The 13,496-nt window shown below is 44.4% G+C and overlaps 1 long non-coding RNA gene across 1 annotated transcript; it reads left to right on the top strand.

Annotated features, from left to right (window-relative positions):
• Nucleotides 1-1,323: 1,323 nt before the first annotated feature.
• Nucleotides 1,324-11,868, top strand: LOC128327036 (uncharacterized). The gene is made up of 3 exons (XR_008308414.1): nucleotides 1,324-1,441; nucleotides 1,588-1,638; nucleotides 11,317-11,868. It is a non-coding gene; the product is annotated as an uncharacterized LOC128327036 (long non-coding RNA).
• Nucleotides 11,869-13,496: the final 1,628 nt, after the last annotated feature.

Raw genomic sequence — 13,496 nt, 5'->3', positions numbered from 1 at the left:
TACCCCACCCAGCTGTTTTTGGACTACAACTCCCACAATCTCCAGACACAGTGGCCAAATAACCAAGGACTGTGGAAGTTGTTGATCAACATCTGCAGGAAGACCAAAGTTGAACAGCCCTGGGATAGACCCAAGTAGCAGTATACAATTAGATCCCTTTAACAAATCTGAAAGGAGTCTACTGGAGTGGAGCAAAACAATTCTCACCACTCACCTAGAAGCAGGCAGTGAGAGCCAGGCTGGCTTCTCTTGGAAAGAAGTTGTATAGCTTGGTCACACAGCTGTCAAGAGCCCTCTCACGCTATTTCCAATGACAGCAAGGCTCTAGGGGACTCTGTTGTATTCCAGAGATCTCAAGTAAGCTCAGTTTGTAGAAATAGTGTAGCCTGGTCCCAGATGAACCCTCTTCAGATGACATTCCTATATACAGCATCTCAAGAGTATACCCTCAAGCCTCACCCCTATATACTTCTCCTAGAGTGAGGAGGAGGAGAATGGAACATAGGCGGCTACCTTCTACCAAGTCAGACCATTGGTCCATCCAACTCAGTATTGTCTACTCAGACTGGCAGCAGCTTCTCCAAGCTTGCAGGCAGGAATCTCTCTCTGCTCTGTCTTGGAGATGCATGCAGAATATTCCAAGTTCCCTCCTTGGCAAGCAGGCGGGTCCTCTTCCCATCCCCTAAGAGGAATATCTTACAGTGCTCACACATGTAGCTTCTCATACAAATACAAACCAAAGTTGTCCCTGCTTAGCAGAGAGAACAATTCAGGTTTGCTGCTACTGCAACTCAGAGTGAGCAACAGCAGGCCAGACATTTTCATCTCCACCCCTCAAGTGCAAGCCAGGAGTTTTATATGAGACTTTTTCAGCTCAGCTTCACTCAGTTCCTAGCATGCATGAATTGAATTAGCAATAGCACTTACATTTATATACCGCTTTATAGCCAGAGCTCTCTAAGCGGTTTACAATGATTTAGCATGTTAGTTTACTAATTAGTTTACTCTTAGCACATAAAACACTTATACAGTTGCCAGGATTCTTTCCAGTGAGAGAAACAGCCCTTACCATGGACAAATAGACCTAGCTAGCGCACAGCTCCAGATTCACCAGCTGGTTCACAGCAGCCTGACACTCAGCATATAAATTCTGGCACACATGGGAAGCCACTGCAATGCTTTAGCAAAGCAAGCAACAATACCCATCCCACTCAGCTATCACTATGAGGTAACATATGGCCCAGATGGCATTCATACCATTTAGAGGCAGGGAAGGATATGACTGGCAGATGGTGCCACTCATTGGAAATGCTCTTGCTTGGCCAACCCACCAATCAACTTTGTGTGTGGATGAGTCAGCACTGTTAGATTTCCTTGGGCAATGGCAGCTGTGATTGGAATAAGGCTGCAATTCTGTCCATGCTCCTTGTGAGACTTTCAGGTGAGTAAGCATGCCTAGGATGTAAAGGACGAGGATATATGGGGCCAGATGGCTGACTGCCACTTTTATTTATCTTTGCATTTGGTTCTTAGTTACCACGTTGTATTACCGAATGACCCTCTTCTCTTTGCTTCTGTGTTTTCCAGTTGTGGACTCTTAATCCTGATTGCTTTGAAATACCAGTATGCAAGAGAAAGGTACGTGGTTTGCTAAGCAGTATATATGGTTCTTATTGATACCTGGAATCAGGGGTGGTTCAAGGTATGGTGATGCTTGAGGCAGACGCCAGATGCTGCTTCGCTCTATACCAGGGCTGCTCAACTTTGGCCCTCCTACAGATGTTGACCTAGAACTCCCATAATCCCTGATTATTTGGCCACTGTCTCTGGGGATTATGGGAGTTGTAGTCCAAAAACAGTGGGGGTCCAAAGTTGAGCAGACCCGCTGCATACCCTGGTAGGGCCACTCCCTCTCAAAACTGGCCCTTGCATGCTTCAAAACAAAAGGGATGCTGGGCATGGGGAGGTTGCTAGTAGCCTCTCCTTCTCTCCCTTGGAAGCTTTGAAGGCATGTGAAGAGGCTCGCAAAGTTTGTAAGGCTCCCTGAATGCAGTGAGATATCCAGGCCTGCACAGGATGGTAATGCACAGGACTACCCTGAGTGATGAAACACTTTGGTTAAGCAATGTGTCTGCAGCTTTTACTATTGCCTGGCATGTTTTCAGGAAAGCATCGGGATTTTCCAATGACTCAATGATACCATAAAGGACATCTTATGTCCTTATTAGAACCAGGGGTCACCCCAGGAAACCAAAGGTTGGAGAATTTAGGACCGACAAGAGGAAGTACTTTTTCACACAGCGCATAATTAATATAGGGAATTCTTTGCCATGGAATGTGGTGATGGCCACCAGCTTGGATGGCTTTAAAAGGGGCTTAGAGAAATTCATGGTGGACGGGTGTATCAATGGCTACTAGTCTGGTGGCTATGGGCCACCTCCAGCCTCAGAGGCACAATACAGGGGATTACCAGCTGCAGGGGAGCAACAGCAGGAGAGAGGGCAGGCACATACCCAGAGGCGTAACTAGGGAAAACGGCACCCGGGGCAAGCACTGAAATGGCGCCCCCCCACCGTGCCCCCCCGCCAGCCCCCCAACATACTACATTATACTTAGGTTTTTCCTCACAAGCGCCCGCCACCGCCGCCAAGCCAGGCCACTGACTGGCCGCCAGGCGCCAGCAAAGCAATGGGGGGGCCGCAGGCGGCGTGGAAGGGACCGCTCGTGGGGAAGGGGGCACCGACGTGATCCCTTGACTGCTCCAGCACTGCTGCACTGAGCAGGAAACATTTGTATTAACAAAAATTTTTAAATTTTTTTAAAAAAAATTTGGTCATGGCGGCGCCCTCCACGTGACCAGAAAAGATGGCGCCCGGGGCACGTGCCCCCCCTGCCCCCCCTATAGTTACACCTCTGCACATACCTCTTACCTGTGGGCTCCCCAGAGGCATCTGGTGGGCCACTGTGTGAGGATGCTGGACTATATGGGCCTTGTGAACGATCGAGCAGGGCTGTTCTTATGTTCTTATCTAAAATGGTAGATGAATTTCTGTTACCTTCTAGGCTGGCTCTGCTGTATGTGAAGCAGAAGCTCAGCAGGTAAAGCTATTTCTCAGACAAACAATTATTTAAAAAGCTTTGCTTACTGAGCTTCTATATCCCATGCAGCTGTTAAACACATGCAAACTCTTCCAGAAAAAGAACTACTTTATCCAAAATGCTAGTTGTAGGTGCCTCTGTGTCACAGTATCTTTTGGAATTAGGATGGCATACTGCTTTCAGAGATGAACTCTGAACATACTCAGGATCACCCTCTTTGATTATGAATGTCCACATTTCAGAACTATGCCTAGTAGGAACTGTTAAAATAGCCAGGTTTGCTCTTCTGGCTTTGACAGCAGCTTAATCTCCAGAAATCAGCAGGTGAATAGGATGGGGATGAGCACTGTTATTCTGCAATACTCTTTCTCCAGATCAAACTACAAAATATTTGGATGGCACAGAGTGCTTCTAGGGGAAGGGAAGGTTGTTGAAATTTGCTCGCCTCCCTGCGAATGGTGGAATTAGGTCTCTTTAGAGACCCTGGTGCTTTGTTAGTCTGGATGTCAGTCACTGAAATTAAGTAGTCCTGTAGAGTTACTCCTAAGTAGTACTGTTGAGCAACTTTGTATGTCAGCCACTGTTCTCCAGGCAAAAGCACAGTTGAAGAAGAATGAGTTTAAAACTGTGCCCTGAAACCCTGTTTTGCTTGCAGTGTGCATTTGCTGGGTTATTGTGTGTGTTTAAGACTTATTGCCCGCCCTCCCCTCTCTTCCTTACACATTACTGAAAACTCTGCTCTTCCTTTTCTGTTGGTTTACAGGACAATCTTTTGCCTATCTTCCATTGATGTAAAGGCCCAGAGGGTTTTTGCTTAGAGATATATTTGAATAACTTGATTTTATTTTTATTAGTTTTTAGCAGAGTACAAACGGAGCTGTCAGTCATGACCCCATCAATGTGTATTTGGTTAGGTATTTTTGCCCTTATATCACAGTCCTAGAATGCTGCTGAACAATGCCTCTCGTTTCTATAGACCCATAAACAAACTGAACACTACAGGCTAATATTGTTCATAGCTCCCTTTTCTTAGAATAGCAACAACAAGAAAAATCAGAGGGACAGGGTTTGTGTTTGGTTTGTTTGTTTTTTTAAACTTCTTAAACATTTCTTCCAACAATGGTGACATTAAAGGCTATTTTATATCTTTGCAATGGAACTTTAACTGAAAATGTGAGCATGAAAACGGGTCAAAAGGCATTCAAGTGGATTTTGAGAAAATTAAATGAGGAGCGTTGAACCATTGTCCGCATTATTAAAGGGCTGGATGCTTTTGGTGGCTGGCTCTTGAACTCTCAGGCATTGCTCTGTGCTTTGAAGCACTGCATTTATTACTAAAATTTGGGGCAGGTGTTATATCAGAAGGATGGATGCAGCGGCATTCAGGCTGCAACCAAAAACTAACACTGGAAATAATAAATGCTTAACGTTTTTTATCTGTCTACTTTGCATTGCTGGTCAGAGATCAAAATAAAACTGAACTGAACTAAAAATAAACGAGTTGCCCAATTAACTGGAAATGCCTTTTGGCTTGACTAAAATGGTTCTTAACTTATGAGTCCAACTGATTAATTTAGATCAATTAAAACAAATTAATCTACCCAAAGGCATCCTGGATTAATTGGACAACCTTTTATTGGTGAATGTTATTTTGTACTTGTATAAATTTTCCTTTAAAAACTTCAGAAGACACACATCGAGGCCGATCTCACAAGCGGCCATGCCTGGGCTTGGCTCAGTAGCAAACCTGCCTAGAGATCCTGATGGTTAGCCAAGGTTAAGGGTGCTAGTATGCCCTTAACTTGGGCTAACTGCTTGTGTGCCAGCACTGGTACCATCTGCCAGCAGACTCCTGGCTGTCACCAGGGGGATCTATACAATGCACATTTGTGCAGTGCATTGTGGGAATCCTGGGGACCGGGATGATGCATCCCGGCCCCCACAGCTCCACAGCAGATGATCATCTCTGCAGCAGTGGATCATCTGGGTGCACAGTTCATGTGTCCAGCATCAACAGGAGGACCATCTGCGGGGAAGGCGAGCTTCTGATGCCTTCCCTGCCACCCACCTTCAAACTCTCAATCATAAGAAAGGGCTCACCTTCTTTCAAGATGCATTCCTTTATTTACATTCTGCTTCTTTTAAGATGGCGCCTGCTGTGTTCTACACCTGCGCCAGCTAACAAAATATATGTAGATTTAATCAGTTTAAACTAGGACTGAGTGGAACGTTCTCACCAGATAACCTTTGCCTCAAATGTATCAGGGGGTGGGAGATGAAACTGCCATTTTTCCACCTGTGATGTTTGCAATGGGTCTTCTTGGGGAAAATGATGACCACCTAGAGCCACCCCAGTATATTTTCAACCAATGATGTTCTCAAAGCAGTTTAGGTAGGAGATGGAATGAGAAGATACTTTCCTGTTCCACAGTGGCTCACAAGCCAAAAAAAAAACACAAGACCTGTAGTAGATAGGTGAAGGTTGTATGTTAGGGAGTTCCTCCATTTTGGTTTTAACAGTCTACATGTAGAAAAAAAATCATGTTAAGGGAAGGAGGTCTGCCTCTTGTAATGCTTGTACAATCTGCATACCTAAAAGGTTCTATTTTGACGTATTTTATCTGTTGTAGTAATTTAAAATGTGACTTCTTAAGTTGAATCAAGTTGCAACATTTAGCTATACACTTTCCACCCAGTTCTGTTAACAGTAGACAGCCCCGCAATCTGTTCCTAGGCCCCAAAAGGAGGTTTGAAGTTTGAGCAGGGAAAATCTTCTAGACGTATGGACACTAGGTGAGCAAAATCATACGTATATGGTAAAATGAAGGAACTTACATGGTTGGAGAAAGGGCATAAGTCTTTTGTAACTGGACGAGGGGGTGGAGGTGGAAGTCGACTGCAGAACTTTCTCCACCTAATTCTTGAGTTGATGGGGGGCTGATTTATGGGTTGTTATAAACAAGATTATAATTCTCCTTTATTTTGAGGTAGTTTTTAATTGCATTTAATTACTTAAATTGCAGTTCATTTAGGCAAGTTGGATATTTTTCAGTGATTTATTTTTTCAATCTAGTCTTTGATTATACAGTCATATGGTATGATGGTTTGTCTGTGTAACTATTAGGGATGGGCCCGGACCGTTCGGGAAGAGGTAGAAAAGACCGGCTTCCATTTCAGTATTCCCTTTCATTGTGAGTTGCTAATAGTTTGTTGTAGGTCATTTTCCCAAGCCAACTTAAGGCCAATTAATGGTGGAAGCAGGAGAGACGCTGGTCCCATCCATTCAGGCCAGCATCTTTAAGCAACTGAGAGGTGCACCTGCACAGTTTAGAGATCATTGCAAGCCTGCAAGAGAGAAGGACTGCTCTATCCCCACCACCACCACCGCAACCACCCCTCAGCCACGGTGGAACTTTTTTTTAAAAGCAGAGCTTTGGTGGGGCGGGCATGGGGTGTCTTAGCTGCTGGAGGCCCCCAGCCATCTGGAGCCCCCCCCCCCGACTTTGGAGGATTGGACCGGGTCCCCAAGGTCTGGGAGTTAGTGCACCTCTGCCAGGGTGCAGGACCTATTAGGATGGTACTCCCAAGAGATCCTATACAAGTTACTTCTGACCTACATAACCCCTCCATACAAAACTCTTCCATAGTTACTAGGGGTGTGCACGGAACTGCCAACTGCGGTCCGGCACTGGGTGGGGGGGTACCTTTAAGAGCAGCGGGAGGGTTTACTTACCCCTCCTGCCGCTTTCCTGCTTGCCGCCGTAATCTTTAGATTAGTTGGGACGGCAGGACACCAGCCGCCCCCGCCGCCCCCCTGCGACCGGATTAGGGGCCAAATTGGCCCAAACTACTGCCGCGGCCGCGGCTGCCGACCACCCACCCAACCACCCAACACAAGGCCCGATTTCGGGCCAAGGTAGCCCGTGGCTACTAGACCGGATTAGGGGCCAAATCGGCACAAACTACAGCACTACAGCCGCCGCCGCCCGCCCTCCCAGCCGCCCGAGTCCTCACCGCAAGAAGGCCCGCGTCAGTTGGGCTGATCAGGGCCCCACAATTTGAAAAGGAGAGGAGCTCGCAAACAGAGCTCCTCTCTCTGCAAAGTCTCGGCCCGAACTGGGGCTTTGGGCTCAAAGGACGCCTGGGAGTTCCGTCGGATCCTATAGGATTCCAAGAGGCCTTCTTGGAAGGACCATCCTAATAGGTCCTGCACCCCTGCAGAGGTGCACTAACCCTCGAACCTTGGGATTCCAATAATCCTATAGGATTCCAAGAGGCCTTGGAGGGTTTCAGAGTTGGTTCTGCTGGTGATTCTGTTGATGCCGTGGTGGTGACCTGGAATAGGGAGCTTACCAGGGCAGTAGATACTATTGGCCCTAAATTGGCCCCATGGTACACTGAGTAGCTACGGGAGCTGAAGCAGCAAGGGAGAAGACTAGAGCATAAGTGGAGGAAGACTCAACTTGAATATGACAAGACACAACATAAAGCCCATTTGAAGGCTTTGTCTTTGGCAATGCATGCAGTGAAGAAGCAATTCTATTCTGCATGTATTGTGTCCACAGCTTCGTGTCCAGCTGAGTTGTTGAGTTGTTCTGAGATTGACTCAGGTTCCCTCCTCTCTGAACTTAGATCTGGATTTTTCATCATCCCGCTGTGATGCTTTTAGCAACATTTTTGAGGATAAATCTCTTGCATTCAAGCTGACTTGGACTCCACGGTTTTGACGGCGTCAATTGTAGAGTAACTCCTCTGGTTCAATTAGAATGGATCAATTTCCATTTGTGATTCCTGAAGATGTAGACAAGTTCCTTGGCAGTGTTCAGCCTACCACTTGTCCTTTGGATCCATGCCCAACGTGGCTTATAACATCTATCAGGGAGGCTGTTAGAGATGGCTTAGTTGAAATCATAAATGCCTCACTGAGGGATGGCAGGATCAGAGGCACTCTTACCCTTGCACTTCCAGGCCAAAGTTCAGGGCATCCACACTCTCTGGCGGACCTCAAATCCTTTTAAGTCTATCTGGTGGTGTGGCCGTGTTACAAATGTGTTAAAAATACTTGCGGGGGAGGCTCCAAAAGACTTTAGGTCCAGACTCCAAAATGACCTAGGTGCACCTCTGGGTAGTATGTCTCCATGTTTGCAGGAGGCAATTGTGAGACATCTGCTTAAAACACATGAGCCCTTGGTGAGGGATATTTATAGGCCAGTCTCCAACCTCCCTTGGGGTGAGCAAGGTGATTGAGAGGGTGGTGGCTGATCAACTCTAAGCAGTTTTGGAAGATACTGATTATCTAGATCCATTTCAAACTTGCTCTGGAACAGGCTATGGGGTGGAGACAGCCTTGGTCAGCCTGATGGATGATCTATACCAAGGAATGAATGGAAGGAGTGTGATTCTGTTGGTTCTTTTGGATCATTCTGTGGCTTTCAATACTATCAACCTCTGGTCGCTTTTATGACAGGACTGGAGTTTCATGAATCTGGACATACAAGAAAGTCAACCTCAGGTTCCTTCATCTCCAGTTTCCCGTTACGTGTAAATACAGCCACTGTTTGGTTGCCCTACCCTTTCCCCTATCTGGAGACACCTTAAGACAAAATAAATTAAGCCTTCTTGAAATGAATGTATCTCATTGCATTAATTTTTGGAGAATATTTTGTGTCTCTGTGTGTGTTCTCTTCTGTTATGCAACATCTGAATTCGGCCCTTTATTTATCTATCAATCAATTATATTTGAGAGCGTAAGTGCAGGAAGACCCAGCAAAAATCTGACAGATCACAACACAGAGCACATTTGAAGATCTATGCTCTGACAGTGCAGGCAGCAAAGAAGCAGCCCACATTGCTTCTGCAAATTCATGTCCAGCTGAGTTGTCTAGGGTTTTGAGGGGACTAGTTTATGGCTCCTCCCCTTGAATTTGAACTTGGAACTATCACACTCACTGTGATGTCTTTAATGACTTTTTTGGTGGATTAAATCTCTCATATTCAGGCTGAACTGGATACTGCTAGATACCACAGAGTCTATTGTAGAGGTGGCCAGCAATTCCTCTTATAGGATTAAATTGGATCACTTTCAGTTTGTGACTCCTGTGGATGTGGACAAACTGCTTCGGACTGTACATCCTACAACCTGTTCACTTGACCCTTCCCCAACTTGGCTTATTTCATCTAGTAACGATTATCAGAGAGGGTCTAGTAAATATTATAAATGCTTCTCTGAGGGAGGGCAGGATGCCTCTTTGTCTTAAGGAGGCTACTATTAGACCTTATTTGAAGAAACCTGCATTGGACTCCTCAGAGTTGGCTAATTACAGACCCATTTCCAATCTTCCATGGTTGAGTAAGGTGATTGAGTAGTGGGTGGCCTCTCAGCTCCAGGCTGTTTTGAATGACACAGATTATTTAGACCCAATTCAAACTGGTTTTCAGATGGGCTATGGGGTTGAGAGTGCCTTGGTTGGCCTGATGGATGATCTCCAACTGGCTATCAACAGAGTGGAGTGTGACTCTGCTGATCCTTTTGGATCTCTCAGTGGCTTTTGATACCATCGACCATGGTATCCTTCTGGGTCACTTGAGGAAGGTGGGATTAGGTAGCACTGTCGTACAGTGGTTCCATTCCAACCTCTCTGGCAAATTCCAGATGGCGTCACTTGGAGACTGTTGCTCTGCAAAATGAAAGTTGAAGTGTGGAGTTCCACGAGGCTCCGTACTATCTCCAATGCTTTTTAACACTTACATAAAACCGCTGGGAGAGATCATCAGGAGGTTTGGTGCTAGGTGTTATCAAAACGCTGATGATGCCCAGATCTATTTCTCCATACCAACTTCATCAGGGAATGGCATAACCTCCCTACAGGTAAATGTCTGCCTGGAGGTGATAAATGGTTGGGTGAGGGATAACAAACTGATGTTGAATCCAAATACTGACTCTGTGGTCAGGACCCGAGAACTGGTTTAGATCTGCCTGTTCTAAATGGAGTTACACTTTCCTGAAAGATCAAGTACCTAGCCTGGGAGTGCTCATGGATCCCAAATGCTCTTTGGATCCCAAAGTTTCTCAGACTAAGTCAATGGCCAGGAGCGCTTTTCATCAGCTTTGGCTGATATGCCAACTACTTCCATTTCTCAGCCTTAAAACAGTTGTACATATTCTGGTAACCTCTAGGCTTGACTACTATAATGCACTCTACATTTATTTATTTAATGTATTTTTATACCGCCCCAAACTCGCGTCTCTGGCTGCCTTTGTATGTAGTCCGGAGACTACAACTGGTACAGAACGCAACAACCAGACTGGTCTCTGGGTTTACCTGAAGGGACCATATAACACCAATTCTGAAAGAATTGTATTGGCTGCCAATATGTTTCCAAACAAGATACAAAGTGTTTGTTATTACCTATAAAGCCTTAATGGCTTGGGTCTAGGGTACTTAAGAGAGCGCCTTCTTTGTCATAAACCCTGTCCCCTATTAAGATCATCTGGAGAGGTCTGGTTATGGTTTCTGCCGGCTTGTTTGGTGGCAACTCGTGACTGGGCCTTCTCTGTGGCTGCCCCAGGGCTCTGGAATATACTCCCTGTTAAAATAAGAGCATCTTCTCCTCCTCTGTTTTTAGGAGGTCCCTCAAGACATAGCTATTTCTTAGGCTTTTAACTGGGTTTTAAAAATTATTTAATGTGTTGTTGTCTTCTAAGATTTTTGTTGTTGTTGAGAATTTTAACTGCTTTTATATTTTATATTTGCTTTTAAAAAAAACTTTGTATACTGCCTAGAGATGCATATATCAGGTGATACAGAAATATGATAAAGAAATAAAAAATTAAGTCAAAAATTTAAATCAAATTAAAATGATGGTTGAAAAACATTGTTCAGGGAAATGTTCCAATCAAAGGCCAACCTAAACCAGGAAGTATCTATATGGGATCCCCTAGCAGCATGTGTATCTATAGACATCACTATGTAAAACTGAGTGTAGAATGAATAAAAGTGACAAACATTAAATAAGCCAAAATGGATGTGGTGTTAATGGATGAATAACAGCATGAACTAAATGATCAAAATAACCAAAACCAAAGCTTTTGCACACCCCTGCTGAGTGGTTCACAGCCCAAATGGGTGTGATCAAGCAAGGAAGAACCTCTTTTATTCTTCTGCTCAGATCTGACCTTGCATGCAGCATTAATACTGTTCCTTTCTTCTCTTCCAGATCTTGATCTCCTTTATCTAGGACTCACTCTCTGACACAGACTTGATCACAATTGTGACAACAACTAATTCGGAGCCCCGGTAACAGAATTCCTTGGCTCAAAAGTTCTAAGAAGACCCAACCAAGTGGCCCATTTATCTTGGTCTTTGAAAAAATAATTGCTGCTTGATTCTAAAAAAAAAGCCATTTTCTTGTTCAGGGAGTGTATGATTTATAGGGAAATTTGCATTGTAAAGCCATAGTGGTAGGCAAATTAATCTTAGATTCATCCATCTCTGTTAAATATGACTACATGCTTTGTGAGCTCATTAACACTCTTTCCCCACTGGCTATGAATCTTTTTCTAGATTAAGGGATGGCATAAACTCAGTACAGCCATCTCTCTCTCTCTCTCTCATATTCACTCATATATATATATATAAATTTATACATACACAGACACACAGAGCCACTTGCTCTAACATGCTGAGGCCCTAAGCTTTGTCAAACATAGGTCCCATAGCATTACGCACACAACAAAACTTTTCTAATAAAAAGGACAATAAAAATAAAGCTTTGTTTTTACTAGACAAAGATACAATTAAAAACTAACACTGGTTACCTTGCAAAAAGACTATTTGCATACCTTAAAATGAAAATACTAGATTGGCAGATGTGGAGGAACAGCCCTCTGTTCCTCTGCACCATTTTTACCGCTGCCACCAAGTGGACTTTTGGTATGGCTGGGTCTACTACAACAGCCCTTCACATTTATCAAAAATTACACAAAACCAAAAACAAATCTCAGTAGTGTGGAAAGGCTTATAGGCATGGGATAAAGACAAATCAACAAGCTTCATTTATATATATATATATATATATATATATATATATATATATATATATACACACACACACACACACACACACACACACACACACATGGAAGTTTATTTTTAGGTGAAAGATTGTTCAATTAAAATATTTATCTTACAGGGTAAAAAATACAAACTAAAAACAGTTACTTAAAAAGCAGGTCAGGGAAAATAAAAAGCTGGAGAAACACAATCACTACCTGTCTCTATACTGGTCCCTACTCAGAGTCCTCTTATACTTTCTTACTACTCAGTTCCGGGCTTGCTGGGCAGACTTTGTTCTGGTTGTGGCACAGGTCTGGGCCCCAGACTCTGGGGCTCAGTCCAACTTGGCTCTTCCTTTTCTTCCAGTGATTTCAGCTAGAAGGCTTCTCTTTTTCTTGCTGGCTGCTCACTCTCTGCATCGATTCACTCTAGCAGACTTCCAGGCTCTCTTCCTTCTTCTGCAACCTCCAACTCTGACTTGTCTTGCTCGAGTAGACCCTCTTGACTTCTCCCTCTAGGACTCTGCCTTCTCTCTCTCAACACTTCCAAGATATACAGTTTCTCTGGCCCATCCATTCCTCCACCCAGCCAATCAGAACAAACAAAAAATTCCCTCCATTTTTAAAAAATCTATTTGCCCCGTAAAAAATCAGCTGTCAAAATGCTAAATCAAATGTGAAACAAGGATTAACTTTTGACCCCGCAATGAGACCAGCCAACATTCTATACATATTTACAATGGAGAAGAGGTTTGTGCCTCATTCCGTCATGGCAGATAACACACAACTGTGGAGTATGACTAACAAGTCAAGATGACTTTGATGGAAGGAGAACCTGGGTTGCAACTAATGTCATTGGATTCAACATGACATTATGGATGGGGCCGCTCTGGTTCCAAGTTCCATCTAGGTTCCAAGTTCCCTCCCTGGCAGCATCTCCGAGATAGGGCTGAGAGAGATTCCTGCCTGCAACCTTGGAGACGTTGCTGCCAGTCTGTGAAGACAATGCTGAGCTAGATAGACCAATGATCTGAATCAGTATATGGCAGCTTCCTATGTTCCTAACATGCCAAAATGCAAAATCATGTAGTTATAAAAGAACAAAACAAAACAGCAAAACAACCCAGCTGCTTGGATTGGAGGATGTTTGGGCTTGCCGGTAATACATGGGACAAGGATTATAAGTTAAAAGATGAGCATGAGTTCATCACAGCACTGTGATGCAGCTTCAGAAAGGGTGTATGCAACTTGGCTGCATGGTTTACTAGAACCAGGGGACAGCATCCAGAGTAGGGGTAGGCAACCTTGGCTCTCCAGCTGTTTTTGAAAGCATACCTCCAAA

The sequence above is a fragment of the Hemicordylus capensis genome, chromosome 5 (genome assembly GCF_027244095.1).
Source record: "Hemicordylus capensis ecotype Gifberg chromosome 5, rHemCap1.1.pri, whole genome shotgun sequence".
Taxonomy (NCBI): Eukaryota; Metazoa; Chordata; class Lepidosauria; order Squamata; family Cordylidae; genus Hemicordylus; species Hemicordylus capensis.
The sequence above is the reverse complement of the archived record's forward strand: the minus strand, read 5'-3'. Positions and strand labels throughout refer to the sequence as shown.